We start from the raw sequence: 12,779 nt of genomic DNA, 5'->3' as shown, positions 1-12,779 counted from the left end.
GGAGGAATTCCATTAAATGAACTCATCCGTCATCTTGCCTTTTATTGATGAGTGGCATTGCTTGGCGGCAAGTGACATGGCAGAACAAATAGCATCGGAGCCCTGGCTTCCTCTTCCACTGCACACAGAGACACACAGGCCCCAAAACAATGAGTCATTACTTATTACATCCATTATTAACTCAGCTCAGGCTCATTAGGCATGGAAATTGCGGAGGAAAAAGGGAAAAAAGACCAAACCAGGAGCTAACTAGCATCAAGTACCCACAGACTTAGGGAAAGGGTGTGGTGAGAGGGGGAGGGAGATGGGCAGTTAAAATCTGCTACTCAACATTTGTGACATTGTTAAATCCTGAGGGTGGTGGGTAGTTGATCATATGTTTTCCTTTTTCTGACATGATTACATTGAGGACTGTGCTTTAAAGCAAAAAGGCTAAAAGAACAGGAATGTAAGAACTACATCATTAACTACTGCAAGACCTTCCGAATAAAGTTTATCAAGAATGATATGGTTTTATTAGAGGGATCTCAGGTGGACCCAATAAAAATAAAAAATAAAAATAAAAAACCAAAAAGAAAAATGGAGCTACTAGAAAAACTAACCAAGTTGAATGGAAGCATTGTGTTGGTGAGGAGAGTGAAATGGAATTCCTGTGTGTCTTCCTGTCTGTGGATTAATTCCACTGAAGGTTGGTTTTCTAAGCGTTAGATACCTAGACTAAAAAAGTGCCTTGTACACGTTTCCTTGTCAGTCTAGAGAGAGCAGTAATTTTGTTGCTGGATGACTTGTCCAATTCTAAAAAACAAAAAAGGCATTTCAAACAGTTTAAAGTAACTGCTATGTGGAGATGTTCATATCTGTCTTTTTGCTACCAAGGAAGACAAGATGACCAGTTTTGATGGAGCATACAATTTGTAGACAGATAAAAATTAAATGAGATGGGTTGGACTGTTATCTTAGCTCATGTCTGAGTAGGGCAGCAACTGTTTCCTGATCAATACGTAAACAAGATTTTTGCCACTTCCTTGACTACTCAGGTCTAGAAAAAATTCCTGCAATGTTTCCATTCACATATAAATAAATAAAACAGTTCAGGAAAAAATATAGTGTGAGCCAAAGGAAGACTGATAATATATACACAGAACTAAAATGGGATTGACTGGATCTGGAAAAAAAAAGAGGTGTATGGACCCACTCAAATAAAATGAGACAACCGTGAAACAATTCCAGTAAAAGTAAGGTTGTCTGAATTGTTTTAGTCACCTGCTCAGGTAAAAGGGAAATTATTCTAAATGTCTGTACCAGGTTCAATCCTATTCAAGTTTCACACTTACTTCCTTGAATTTATTTATTCTTCTTGGCTAGATTTTGCCCTTTCTTTGTCAGTGCCCCTTGGCTTAAGGATGAGATTAAAAAAAAGAGATTGCTGAAGTATTGAGAAAGACCAGTGATATTTTAAAGATTAGCCAAAGTCAGCGGGGAAGTCTTGAAAATTCTCAAGGGATTCCCATCAGCCTGTGAAGCAAGTGGAGATTGATGGCAGTCCGGGTGGCCTTCATCTCTAAGCACAGGCTTACAGGTGGACTTTGAAACCTCTGTAACGTTTCCTCAAATCATTTGCCACGAGACAGCAATTAAGATTCACATTGTGAATGCAACTAAAGCAAATTAAATTAGTACTTGGAGTAACTAGATATACTTTCAATACAATCAACAGAAATAGCTAATTGCTTGGATTTTTGAAGCCAGGTATTACCAACCTGGCTGATTTATTTTGTTGCACCAAAAAGACTTGCTATATGTTACCTCTTGCAACTCCTGGCTTACACCTGCTGTAACAGGAGGTGGATAGCTTAAGATCTTGCACATTTATCTCCTCTAGAGGTTTGCTGGGAACAAGCAGTAGTGGGGAGTAGAGCAAGATTCCTTCCAAGTTCATCTTGGCAAGAATATGGGTATTAAAGGCTGCTCTTCTGCTAATTAATTCTGAAAAGAAGCATGGAAGAAAGTTGTGGTGCTTGACAGCTGCCCTAAATATCTTAGTGTCAAGGTTGGTTAGCACATGCCACTGATCAGATTCTTTCAGCTCAGATGCATAAGTTGCAGTTATCTTGTGCAAGAGTTAACAGAACTGGAAAAATAAAAGGAAATAGGTCTTTCTCAATATGGCAATTCAGCTGATGTTTCTCTGTATTTTTTCCATCACTTTATAGCAGCGGTTTACAAGCTTTCAGTGTTACTTTAAAAATGTATTTTATTAAACAGAATGGAAAGCATCTCACCCATTTTCATCTCATTTTCTTCCCATTTCAACATTTTCTGCTCTCTGTCAAAAATAAGCCAAATAATGGAAATTATAAGAAATCAAAATTTCAGGGATAGGAGATATATCATTATTAGTCCTGTGGCATTGTGATGGGTTTCATTCACACACACAACAAATGAATGATTTTTATATCAATAAATATTTTTAATAACTATCTGTAATATACCTGTGTGCTATAATAATAAATTTTACTTTTAATCTCAAAAAACACCAATTCGTAGAAATATTCTTTCAGAGAAGAGATAGGAAGGAAAAGAGATTAATTGCACCATGATACCTACATGTCGTTGTGGCCAAATGTCCCCGTTTATTCTACCATTTGAAGTTCAGAAAGGAAAACATATGAGTTGTACCCTGGGCTTTTGATTTTGTGGCAAGCGTAAGAGAAGACAAAATCAACTGTAACATTTTGCCAGTGACTCGGAATGTGTTATAAAGCAAGAAAAAAAACCCAGATACATTCACATGGTTTATTTTTCTCCAATTAATTCTGAGGCATCTGCTTTTGAACATTAAAAAGCATTCTCTTTGTAAATATATAGCTATTAAAAAGAAAAATCATGGATAGTCTTGGCAAGATATCTACCTTCCCAAAATCTATGAGATTTGCATGAGTTCATTTAGAAGCTCAGGAGCTTCAGATCTCTTCAAGTGAATGAGTTTGTCTGGATGCTCAGGCAATATCTCTGACACCACTCTCATTTGCCACCTCTGGAACCTACTGTGGGAAATCATTGCTCATAACTTGTAGCACCACAGCACAATCCACAGGAGCCTTATGTGGTTGCTTTGGATGATCATCCTCTCCCGTTCAGAGCACTTTGTCTCTGAGGATACAGTCTTGCAATAAGCTTTAATTATTTATCAGCTTTCCCTTCAGCTGAGCTTGTTCCAGGGCCAGGCCTAGGGGTGGGAATTATTTCACCTTGTGTGAAGTGTCTGTAGAGTAGAAATGTAAGGGAGTCCATACTTCAGTCTCTCTTTCCATTAATAAAGAGAAATAGGAACATTTAGGGCACAATTCAATGACCCATTTTTTGACTTGCACCTTAGGATTAGATGAATTGTGCCTTAAACGTGCTTGATTCCCCATCGATTACAGGGACTCAAGTGACTGCCTCAGATGTCAACAGCTACGTTTGGGCAGATGAATCTCACCCAGGAGGTTTACATTTTATTTAATGACTTTGCATTAAGGCACCAGAGACAAGGCATGCGAGAAAATGCCAGCAAGGAAAGATCATCCCCCCCCGCTCGTGGCACGGTGATGTTTTTGTGCTAATGTTTTGCAACTGTTGTTCCTCGCTTCCTTCTTTGCAGTGTCTGCAGTAGTGAGGGGGCTGGAGGTGTCTCATCAGCCTGTCTCAATTCTACCCACAGCTGCCGTAGCGGGAGAAATCCTAATTTGGTACAATATGCCAGTCGCTGAGGTTAGCTCAGCAGCACCAGCAGCTAAAAGACAGATGTAAAATCAGTAGCTGATGATTTTACATCAGAGGAGTGAATGTAAAATCAATGAGAAGTTTTAAAATGGGGAATGGCTTAAATTAAACAAGGGAAATTAAGTCAATGTTTGTTCTAGCAAATGGAAAGGTTTTCCCTCTCTCAGGCTATGATTAGCAGAGCGCTGGAAACCAAGGATATTTTAGCAGAATCTTGCGTTAAGCACAGCTTCTTGATGTCAAAACCACACCCCACATCTCTCTGAATGTTCACTGATTCAAACAGTCCAGAATATCGCAGGACAAAATATGCAATGGAGTTGAAAATGATGTTATAATATGGGAAGGCAATGGCCAGAAGTGGGTAAAATAAAATAAAGTATTTTCCAAAGAGAAGGATTGTTTTTTGTCTTGACTTTTAATTTTTATTCCTTTAAATATCTTTATTTGTAAAAAATACCTCTTTTTCCTCAAAAACCATTTTTTTTCTTTCTCCTTCAATTCTTTTTTCATTTACACTTCTTTTTTCTGGGGTTGGGGAAGGGAGTATGGGCAAGGAAGAAGACAAAAGAAAAGCATGGGGAAAAAAAGGAGAAAAAAGAAAAAATAAAGAAGAAAGCCACTAAAATGAAAAAGGTACATACTTGCATTTTTCTTTTTTTTTTTCTTTCTTTTTCCACTTTGTTTGAAAAAAATAAGAGTGAAAATTGAAATAAGCCCCCTTGTAATGAAAAGGATTTTGAACTTGAACTTCTGTTAGCTCTGTTGTTGCTCAGTAAAGGTCAAGCACAAGCTAAACTTTAATCGTATATTCCCACAGAAATCTCAATGAAACATTCATGTTCATAGAGAAAGAACCTTGAAACTTTTGGGTTTAAAGTGTTTCCACACATATTTCTAAGCTAGGGAGTATTTAAGTGTTTTGGTGTATAGGCAGCCCTTCAAAGCATTTAAGATGCTGTGCTGAAACCTCTCTTATATAAAACATTCCTAGCTGAACCCTGTCCCAGAGATTTATGTATGCCCTCCTATCAGTCTCCTCTCTAAGATGTGTGACCAGATGCGAGCTGGTAGATTAGAGCTTGGGTGTTTGCAGTGCTCTGACATTTTCTTGTATCAACTCATCTCTTTCCCCACTCTGGAAAAGTGTAATTCAGGAAAGTTTCTTTCTTCATGTCTCATATGTTTTAATGCTGCCCTTTAATGTAACGTATATGTCTACAGATATATAAATATATGCAGCTTTAGAGATGTAGATGTTTCTGTGCAGCCCAGTTGGCCAAGAGGCATCTGCCTGCACCGTTGATATTACAAGCCAAGAGGTCTAAGAGCAATGTTTCATTTTGTATGTCCTTGGTTAATATTTTTTAACACTTAACTGTAAAGGAAAATGCTTCCTTTTCTTACCAGTTTTCTCATCATCTGCTGTCACCAAGTTTCAACTCAGTTACTTACACTATTTTAAAATGAGATGACTAAACTGAATTAAAGTAGTTTTACTCTGTTGAGAGCCAGACTACACAAATACTGAGCTTTGGACAAAAGCTTGCCACACTTTCTAAAAGGTGCTTGGCTTTTGAAGGGATAAATCATCTTCTGGAAATATCTGCTTATTTTGCCCATTTATTTCTGTGTCCACTTCTGTCTCCACTCTGCCCCAACTAAACACATGCCTAACCTCTAGACCATGAAAAGGGAGACCATTCCCTGCATTTACACAGTTACAATATTTTCTGACACTTGTAAAAGGAAATGTTAGTGGTTTCTTACCACTGACTTTTTGATAAAGACAGGACCCATATCAGTATCCATATTAAATCTACAGCATAAAAATAAGTATTCTGAGATGCTTCCAGACAAAAATTACTGAGTTCCAAATTCTGGAACTTTAGAATTCTGCAGAGAATCTGCAACAGTGGATGAGCTCTACATCATAATATGAGATTCTGCATGAGATATAACATTTTGAGGTGGAATGAATATTAAGAAGAAGGGCTTTTAAACAGTAGTTTTTAACTAATTTCATAAATCTAAAATATTAAAAGGAGACTACGACAAGTTATATATATCATGTTATACAAAAGAGAGGAAAAAGAATATGTTACAAATACAAGATTATTTTTGAACCCTTATAGCCTTTCAGAACCTACGGTATGATGAAGAATCCAAATGAACCAGCATGACATACTGTAATGTATTTATTCAAGGTCTTCTTTTTATTAGATCCTTCATATATAGTCATGTAAAGCACATACAGTGTCTGGTATGTATTATCAATCCATTTGTTCCCTATCTAAATTTACATTTCATCCCCAAAAAGAAAATAGGATGATCTCCCTAACAGACTATTTCAAGATTCAGATTTTGGATGTGAGCTTTTAATTGCTATGACAGCAATGTGTTTACTGTGTCTAAAGATATGCAAACTGCTTTATAAGTAACTTGATAGTCTAATATGTGTTTGTTTGTGATCTTTTTCTGTTAGGGGCTGATCCAGAGCTCTTTGAAGTCCATGGTTTTTTTTTTTTTCACTGACTTCAAAGGGCTTTTGGCTCAGACCCTTATCCTTAAACACTGAATAGATTAACAACTGATTTGTGAATAGTTTGCAATGCCAAAAGGAATAGGAAAAAGCCAGCCTTCACAAAATTATGTATCTGGCAAATGCTATTTAACCATAATCTATGGATATGTGTATTAATAATTAACTGGTACCACAATGGCATATGTACACTATTGGGCTGGCAGAACAGTGCAGAAGAAAAAATATGGAATATGGAAGTATTTAATGATATTCTTGTATTTTATACACAGCTTCACCAAAGCCTATTCCAAGAGTGAGGCCACTGGAGTATTCAAGGATGCACAACCATTTCCTAGGCAGAAGTTCTTTCCCAGATGTTCAGTTTGACCTGGGGCAACTCAATCAAAGTCTGTAAGGTTTCCAACATTTCTAGTGGGGATTTATTTTTAAAAATGTGGCATATGGATTTTTCTGGCAATAATGAAATATAGCTGTGCACACTCCATTAAATAAAATGAGACTTTAATCCTTAAAACTGTGTGAGTAACTGGAACTGGAAAGTTGGGACCTGGGAAAAAGAGACTAAGTTGAGGATAAAGAAACTGAAGAACTTCAGGAAGGACATTTGAAGAGGTGTCCCAGGTAAAATAAGGAATGAACTCTTTTGAATACATGGATTCAAAGGACATACAGTCATTCCTGAAAAGATGGATAGATATAGCATTGTAAAATAAACTCAGGAAGAAAAAAATCAGACACAAGATGAAGAGTGACTTAATGGAACTATTTCAATAAGTAGATTGGTTTTTTAATACTTGCTGTGGAATTCTTTCTGTATTTCAACCTCTCACTACTTAAAAGCATAAAAATGCTTTGGGTAATTAACTGACTTGATTTGCACTACAGCAGTTTTGAAACTTTCAAAGCAGGATGAGTGGCTTAAGAATTTCTACTTCCATAATTTCAGTTCCAGTTTCAAAGAAACTATAACACCAATAGACAAAGCAGAGAGAAAAATAACTCCAAAAAATATTTCTGGGATTTCCTATGGATATGGGGCCTGATCTTTTAGTTTGTACAGCCTTTCACCCCAACACAAACTGGGAATGTTAAGATTTAGTAGGAATATTTTCCCTATGTTGCTCCAGGAGGCCTGATCACAGAATGAGCAATATCACATAGAATCACATTTACTGTTTGAGACCTCTGGAGTTCAGCAGAACCATTCTTTACACGAGCATGTTCCCCTGCCTCATTCTCTATATTCCTCCAGAAAATGGTCCTAACAACACTTTTCCTCTCCCTGCTTATTTAAAGCTTCAAAATAGTTTTTATCTCTTTTGTATTTGTTTTTGTTTTTGTTATATAGACAGTATTTCTCCTTGCAGTGTGTTCCATTTAAACTTACATTTAGGAGATATTTCTATGGCGACCTCTGCAAGGACATACCGACCCAGTCCTTCATGAACAAATGGCTGTGCACCCCTACATTGCACTCTGTGTACATGTTAAAGTAACTCTGCTTCCCACATTTAGCAGATATGAACATTATTGAGTCCAGTTGGCACTTAGTAAATAATAAATAACAACGACAGCAACAACAACAACAACAGTAAAAACAACAACTATAATAATTTAATTCCATCTAATTGAGTAATTTTCTGTCTAACCATGGCAGTGTGGAGTCCACTATGCCACCAAAACTGTTTGCTAAACATGAGCCTTTCTACAGAATAGTTCAAGCAGCTGCTGCTGAGGTCTTCTTGTACTGCAGAAGCACTCGGCTGGCCAAAACTTCCTGGTGCAGAGACATCAATCTCCTTCCTACTGGTTGCTGAGTTCACTCTGTAGACAGCCAGTGTTGCTGTCAGCTCTGCATGCCTGATGGACAACAGAGCTCAGTAAAGATTCACCAAAGTAGAGCATTGCTTTTTGCATGAGCAGGGGGTTGCATTGCCAGTGACAGTGGCAGTAGAGTTGGTAGTTTTGGTAGGAAATGAATGATTCTGAAGGCATTGAGAATATTAGGGGAAATTTATGTTATGTTCTTCATTGACTGTAAGACTCAAATGCAGAGAATTAGTGCTTCTGTTCTTTCTTTAGCCTAAAGAGACATCGCGTAAAGGGTCAGAGATGTCTAAGAGACTACCAAAATATGCAGATGTTTGAGATACTTTGTTCATTGCAAAAGAGCAGAGCCAGTAAGACTCATACCTGTAACAACCTAGACTGAAAAATTTAACTTTAGACACAGTTTAAGCACATAAGTTTCTTACAGTTTCTCACAAAACCCTATCCTATCTGCTGGGGCATCTCAGTATTCACAGGTGTCTCCATTTTTTTTTTGCCACAAGACTTACAGAACTCCATAAAACTCCATTACTGCCTGTAGCCAAAGCCATCATCTTGACATAGGCAAGTAGTCCAGCAGCTGCCTTTACCACAGTCTGCTTAGGTGGCAGTGCTGGGTTTTGTGCAAGTCACAGCCTCTCTTGTTTTGAAATGCAATAGGACAGTGTGTACCACTGATGATAGAAGCCAATTTTCACTTCTTGTTTTACACAGATGTCCCTCCTTTGTGTCAGAAAGCTCCAACTTACACTTCCCAGAACTCATGAGAATGCCTTAACTGCCAGCTTTAATATAATCCTGCTTTACTCTCTTTATGGCCCCTGAATTACCTAAACTTGTTTTTTCCCTTTTTTATGTTTAGGGAAAGACAAACAAGGTAGCACAAGCTGAAGTGTGGTGTAGATGGGCATCCACCCAAGAATATGTTCTTACTCCTTTACAGCTGTCGTATAACTTGTATTTCTCCCCCAAGTGTGAGAGAGTTTCTTCTTAATACTAAAAGATCACACACAAGCACTTACCATCAGGTATGTTGTAAAGACAAATCCTGCCTTATTTAATGAAAGCTTGCTTATATTATCGAATTTTTATATATATGTAAAAAAGATGAAAGATTAAATATCTTAGTGTAAAAACAGAGTTAATAAGCCTAGATTGGCATAGAAAAGTTGTTTGGAAGAAATACTCAGGGGATAGCTTCACTCATAACGCAATAGAATGGTTTAGGTTAGGAGGGACCTTAAAGATCATATTTTTTCAAACCCCTGCTATGGGCAGGAACATCTTCCACCAGACCAGGTTGCGCCAAGCCCCATCCAGTCTGGTCTTGACCACTTCCAGGGATGGGGAAGCCATAGCTTCTCTGGGCAACCTGTGCCAGATCCTCACCATTCTCACAGTCAAGAATATTTTTGTAATATCTAATTTAATTCTACTCTCCTTCATCTTAAAGCCATTACCCCTTGTCCTATCACTAAATGTAATTTATTAATTCCCTCTCAAGCTCTCTGATAGCCCCTTTAGTACTGGAATATGCAATAATCCTCTTTTCCAGGCTGAACAATCCCACCTCTTTTAGAAGAGGTGTTGCAGGCCCATGACCAACTTAATGGCCTCCTCTGGAGTCATTCTAAAAAGTCCACAATTTTCTTGTGTTGGGAGTCCTAGAGCTGGAAGCAGCACTGCAGCTGAACCTCCCTCTAGAGCAGAGAGGGAGAATCACCCCCCTGACCTGCTGGACATCTGCTGGTCATCTTTAAAGAGTACGTCCTTGGTTTTGAAATGGAGTCACCTACAGCTAAAGGTGAAGTCACTCACATCACTTTGTTGGTGGCTGCACAAAGTAAGGTGCTGTAAGGACGCAGCCCAACAGGTCACTGTGGCTGGAGCAGGCTTTGGGCTTGTCTCTGTCACCCAGCTGCAGTAAACCAGCACATTTCTCAGTGTTAGTTTTACAATTCTGGCTTCTAAAACATGTCCTCAGTATTAATTTCCTGAAGAATAATTTTTCATCAAGTGATTTATAGAGTGAAAATGATTCTCAGAGAGAGTGACTGAAAAGCATGAATGGAAAGACAAGTAATGCCTGGTATTCCCAAAGGAGTTTGCAGGGAAAGTGGAAATGTGAAAGTTAACTTGCTGTGATAAATTAGACTCACAACTAGGAAGCTGTAGAGAGTTCTGTGGCCCAGTCTAACAACTTGCCCACATGTCTATTTTTTTTTTAGTGTTCCTATTAGTCTTTAAGCTCACAGAAAGTCAGAGCCCACTACACAGAGTAAGCAGACGTGGCCAAGTGACAGGCTTGTACTTAACAGCAGTAACAGGTTAAGTAAGTGACTGTGAACCTTAACCACACACATCTGCAAATCCCAAGAGTGCTCTGGCTTTGCATACATAGCTGAACCTTATGGTAAAACCTATATTGTCTGCTCAATGTACTTTCCTGTTCCTGGTAATTCTCACTCTGTGTTTAAATGTGTTTGATCATACTTCATAAGAATGCTTTTTTTCCTTTCTTTTTTTTTCACCCCCTATCTAATCCAATGATCTTTGGGGAGCTGGGATCCTTCCTTGATTTAATTAAGCATAATCATATATTTTCTTTTTGTGGTATTTCCCTTTCAGCTCAGTTTTCCTAAATCATAAACTTAACTGCATTAGGTCTAGTGATATGCAAATGATTCCTTTAAAAATCCACCCCCTAAGCTCTAGAGACATGTGGGGTGTAATACCCGCAGAAATCAGAGCCTCTGGGGTTCATCTGTTGTTAGTCCTGTCAGAAGTGACATCCCTGAATATACACTGATGTCTTCTACCCCTCTCCCCTCCCGGAAAGCACTTATTTGCAGATTGTAGCATTCTGAGTCTTTGAAGTGGCACCTACAACTAAACTGCTGCCCACACTTTCCTCTATTTAGGTCAGAATGACTTCAAACTGGAAAGAAAAAAGCCACACATGAACAGGCACACATGCACACACTCACACAAACAAAACTGATGCAGAGAAAATCAAATAATAAGGTGCAGCCACCCAAGGCTGGTGTGAAAATCAACATATGGGGAATTATTGCAAGCGTCGGGCTCAGCTTCAAATGGGCTTGTTTTGCCTGGAACCCTGAGATGAGCTGAAAAAGGCAGAGTCGGTTGCTTCGCTAATCGCTGAGCTACCTGCAGAGAAACAGGCAACCATAAAAGGGAACAAAACAATAGAGAAATAAATGCAGAGGGAGCCACTGCAGAATGGCTTAGCATGGGCTCACTGGCACCTCCAAGAGTGCTCCTAAAAGTGCTGTTAAAAATTCTTTCAGTGCCAGTGGTTACCAAAGGTAGACCTTTGAGTTTAGACCCTCCTCTGTGGCTGAGACACCTACACGTCACCAGGGATTTCAACGTCATCAGGGAGAGGGCAGGTGTGACTTCATTTTCCTGCGTTGGGCACCGCCAACACCAAAGGTTGCGGTGGAACTCTGCTTCAAACACTGAAACAGCAAATAAAGCATGGACAGGAGGATTGTTCCTGTGGGTCTGTAGTCCAGAGACTTCAAAGGATGTCCCTTCATAGGGTGGGTTTTTAAGAAGAGGTGTAAAACCCCTAAGAAGAAAGGGAAATATTTTTGAAAGAGTGAAAAAAACCCCAAAAACCACCACATAAATACCTTATAGAATCACATCTCCATTCTAAGGAATATGGAGAATGTGGCACCACTGCTCATGGCAGTAGAGTTAGAACTACATGATCTTTAAGGTCCCTTCCAACCCAAAGCATTCTGTGATTCTATGATTCAATAAAGGAAACTGTGAAAAAAAAAAAAAAAAAAGGTGGATGGATTCCGTTCGCAAAGCTCTAATCTTTGGTTGATGTCCGAGGCTAGAAAGACAAGACACCCTTGGAAGATGTCCATCTGCCTCCTTGCACTCAGACAATCTCATTAAGTTTTCATAGGTTAAATTATATCATCTTGTAAAGGCAGAAGAACATCAGTTTAATTTTGTTATTTTTATTCATATTTATATGGCTGTTAGAATAAAGATATGTAAGTGTATAGGTTGAATAACCTGTATTTATGTCAGTCCATGTCTAGATTTGATATAAAGTAATGGCTAACATTGAGCATTTGCTGTTAGAATACTTCCTCTTTAACAAAATTAAGAAATATGGCAATATGAAGAGATGTTAGGATTCAGATTTCCTTTTTTCATTCAGAAAAAGAAAATTGTAATACATGTCTGTATGAAAACAAAAAACATGTCAAAGCTTGCCAGAAGAATGAATTTCAAAAGTGTCAGGATTTCTAGGAGGTGGTGCTTTCTTTATCCTTTTGGGGAAAACAGAGAACTTCGATATGACAAAAAGTACAAGAAAATAATGCCAAGTGATATAACTGCCTTCAATTTAGAGTTATTAAAATCTCTTCTCTTACAAAATTTAATGTGTATTTGGTATCTACATAGAAGTGCAATGCTAGAATATCATTGCAAGTCCAGACAGTACTCATCTAAAAGTAAACAGGTGAATTCCAAGATGAAGTAAAGGTTTGTCCACATTAGCATCTCTGTTTAAGATTTTTCAGTGGATTTCCTGGTGTTCCCTTGCTGGTGTACTTAGACCTGGCAATGGTTATACTTAAACCTT

Source organism: Coloeus monedula (genome assembly GCF_965178545.1).
Source record: "Coloeus monedula genome assembly, chromosome: Z".
Classification (NCBI taxonomy): Eukaryota; Metazoa; Chordata; class Aves; order Passeriformes; family Corvidae; genus Coloeus; species Coloeus monedula.
The sequence above is the reverse complement of the archived record's forward strand: the minus strand, read 5'-3'. Positions refer to the sequence as shown.